Source organism: Rutidosis leptorrhynchoides, chromosome 6 (genome assembly GCF_046630445.1).
Source record: "Rutidosis leptorrhynchoides isolate AG116_Rl617_1_P2 chromosome 6, CSIRO_AGI_Rlap_v1, whole genome shotgun sequence".
Lineage (NCBI taxonomy): Eukaryota > Viridiplantae > Streptophyta > Magnoliopsida > Asterales > Asteraceae > Rutidosis > Rutidosis leptorrhynchoides.
In genome coordinates this window covers 317987616-317991796 of record NC_092338.1, presented here as the reverse complement: position 1 = coordinate 317991796, position 4181 = coordinate 317987616, and the positions used below count along the sequence as shown (strand labels likewise).

Sequence of the window (4181 nt, the reverse complement as noted above, 5' to 3'; positions counted from 1 at the left end):
AAAATAAAGTGCATGTATTCTCAGCTCAAAAATGTATATTGCAAAAGCAATTAAAAAGGGAGCAAATGAAACTCACCTTAGCAGATAAAGTTATTCACCGAAATGTGACCGAAACTCGTAATGCAAAGTAACCGTAGATCTCAACCTAGAGAACATATGTTGGTCAATAGATGTTTAACAAGCTAGGTCGGGTCATAGTGTATCACAATCCTAATCTCGAGACCGACATGCAAAAGTTAACAAAAGTCATCTCAAAAGTCAACCTGACCCAATATGATCTTTAAATCTATACATGTTAATTAACATAGTATAAGTCTTGATAATTGAACGAATTTATAGTTTATCAAACTCAAAATATTATTTATTTCAGGAGCTATATCATATTTGAATTATCATGGCAATCGAAAATATTTTATTATTTCACATAGCTTTTCAATACTTGTAAAATCAGATTATAGTGTTTATAAAGCTTTAAAATATGATAAGACAGTCAACTTTAACAATTGTTCAACAAAACAAGACGTGCCTTATATAGAAATTCATTTACTCGATTAGCAATATCTAAAAATCTAATTTATCAATCTCATAGACAAGTTGTTTAAATATTAATTTACAGTTTCAAAAACAATTTTAATTAACGTCAAACATAATTCAGTTGACCATATCTTTTAATCCGTTCATCGAAATCACGCGATTTCTAAATGAAAAGTTAATAATTTTTCGCCAGCTTTCCAAAAACATGCATATCATACACCTTATCTTAGTAGCATATGTATCAAATTCATAATTCATCAAAACTATCTAATGACGAAAATTAAAACATACAAACATGCATAAACATATATACTCGAGCACTAGACATGGATACACTATTAATATATAAAAGATAAGATGTGAATGCTCACGTATCAATATTGCGATTCAATATTGTAGGAAAGTACGTAGACGCAACGGAGATGATAAACACTAAGTTTAACTTGCGAACAATACCCACGAACATTACCCGTAACCTCCATAGCTGTAACTCATAGTTTCCTTAGCTCTATCCCGCTCAAAAAACCTGTTTGAAATAACTCGCTCATGACCTCGTCGTAATATTTTATGTATAATACTAATTATAATAATACTAGTACTTCTAATAATAATAAGATTAATAATATTAATATTAATCTTAATAGTAATAATAATAATAATAATAATAATAATAATAATAATAATAATAATAATATAAATAATAAACATATATGGAGTATCAGTGGATAGATGGATGAAAAAAATGAATCACAAAACTGAAGTCATTCGCCTTTTAAAGAACTTGGCCTCACCTACCCCCTCATGCGATGGCATGAGAGTTGTGAAGAGGACTCATGTGATCGTATGAGACCTTCATACAGCTAATCATTCCTAAATTCACGCTGTCGACATAATATGTATGTAATATTTTATATATTATTTAATAAATAATATATTTAATCTTTAGAATTAATTAAATATTATATTATATTCTCGTGCATAGTTGATTTGTAATTTTTACACCGATGTGTTGTACGTTGACCCTCGACTTAAGTACCGGTTCCGGTTTTTCGAACGCATTTTCGTACGCTTCGAAAACATGTACTTTACGTTTCGCTACACGTACCTTTATCAATAATTAGATTTATTTCACCAATAATTATACTCCATGAAATGTAACTTATACATTTGAATGTTTTGGTCATTTGCTTCTATAAATCGACGTCTTGTTATATTTACATATGATAATTTAAATCAAAACCTTTTGTATCTAGTTATTATTATATTCAATCACTTTACAAAAAAAAAAAAAAAAAAAAAAAAAAAAAATATATATATATATATATATATATATATATATATATATATATATATATATATATATATATATATATATATATATATTCTCAAAAAAAAATATAATTTTGTACGTATTATATAGGATTGAAATATTTATTTAATAATATTATATTTTAGTTTTTCAAAAATAATTATATTTCAACATTACAGACTTTGCTTATCGTGTCGAAAACATTAAATCATTTAAAGATAAAGTTTAAATTTGGTCAAAAATTTCCGGGTTGTCACAATGTGTACCCAGCAATTCAAGAATATCAAGTGACTCAACATAGAAGAACCAGCATGGCTGGAAAGCAGCATATAACACAAGACATCTATGCTCCATTACAAGCATAGTAGTTTTCTGAGTGGTCTACATCAATTGTACTATTCAACAGAAGTCAGAGACAAAGTTGAACAGAAAAGGACACGCGTCGGCGGCTGATAAGTGACCTTACAAGACCACGTGGGAATGCAGAAGCTTAATGCATGTGCAAACATGTGTTATACTTTGTCAACGCCTAGGGAACACAACATTCTATTTGTTTAAACAAATAGTGGTGCCAAACCGAATTGGGGTGTTCCTGCCAATAGCTACCTAAGAGGAAAGAAGGGAGCACGCTCTCTGACATATTTGTCCCCACAAGTACAGACATCCTATGTACCAGTGGACAATAGAATAATTACACGGTTAATAGGACCACTATAAATTGGTGTATCCACTATTGTAACAACTAGTGGTGTGGGTTTATTTATTTAGAGTCCAAAACGTGTAATAGCTTTAAGAATATCCTCAATAGCTATAATTAGGTAAATCTGTATCAACCAACTATCATTCCGCCAAGGATAGTTGTAATTCTTTGTGATTCAGTCAATAAAGAATAAACTGTTGAAAACTTACCTTTGACTCTATTTAATTTACTTGGTTGAATACTAAACTGTCTTACCTATTAAGTTAATTTAAAAATTGTATTCACCCCCCCTCCCCCTTTTCACAATACTCCTATTGTTTATCACGGGACCAACACATCTGAGTAAGTTCATCAGTCTGGTTAACTCTTGCAAGCAAGACAATTCCGATAAAAAACACTTTAAAGCTCTACTTTTTTTCAATATTCCTTGTCATTACACGCTTTGACATAGTTTGATCGATTTGAGTCTAACTCAATCCACTCATAGGAAGAACTAGTAAAAAGGTTCTTAGCAAGTTCTATCCTCTTTCTCTACGATCTCGTCTAAAGAATGAGATCATTAATTTCCATCAAGAGGATAATGAAACCCTATGCCTAGCATGGGAGAGGTTTAGAAGAATGTTTAAGAGATGTCCGGACCATTCATTAAGCTCCACAAATATAATTTGCACACTCTACATTGGTATGAATCAATATGATAAATCTATTCTTGACATGGCTTTGCAAGGAAGTTTCATGTCACAAACAACAACTGAAGCATGAAATCTCTTAGAAACGATTGCAACACGAGAGGAATGTGATGACCCGGGAATTTCCGACCAAATTTAAACTTTAATCTTTATATGTTTCCGACACGATAAGCAAAGTCTGTAATGTTGAGTCTCGAAAACTTTGAAATTTGTATTCATGTAATCAATTACCTTTTGACCATTCCCGACGATTCACGAATAATTGTTTGTAAATAACTATGTATATGTAAATTTAAGTATATGTATACTAAATTGAAATTATAAAATATAATTTAAGCATTTGAATTAAAAACGTAAAATAGAATACAAAGTAGTTGAGTGTAAATTTAAAATGAATCTATATATATAACTATGAATTCTATGATTAATTATTATTATAAGTGTATTATAATATGAATATAATTTATAAATAATAAATGATTTTTATCAACAATAATATTATTATATTCATTTTTATTATAATAAACATTATTGATTTTATTGATATAATACTTATTATTATTAGTACTACTGATATTATTATCATTATTGTAATTATTAATAATATTAGTATAACAAGTATTATTGTTATTAATAATATTAATGTTATATATTTCATAATAATTATCAATATCATTAGTAAAAATATTATTATTATTTCCATTATATTCGTATTATTTGTTTTACAAGATTTATTATAAGTTATGAATAAAAATATATAAAAGTAGGAGATATACAATTATAAATATAAATACCGATATATACATAAATACATACATGAAATATAATTATACATATATATAGATAAATATACAGAATAAATATTTATACAAATACTGATACAGCTCTATATTGTACGTGTAAATACAGTTAATCATATATAAATACTCCGTATATGTACATAGCACCA

The 4181-nt window shown here is 28.1% G+C and overlaps 1 non-coding gene across 1 annotated transcript; it reads right to left on the bottom strand.

The window, feature by feature from the left end:
• Positions 1 to 3083: 3083 nt before the first annotated feature.
• LOC139856302 (small nucleolar RNA R71) lies at positions 3084 to 3190 on the bottom strand. The gene has a single exon (XR_011761792.1). It is a non-coding gene; the product is annotated as a small nucleolar RNA R71 (small nucleolar RNA).
• Positions 3191 to 4181: the final 991 nt, after the last annotated feature.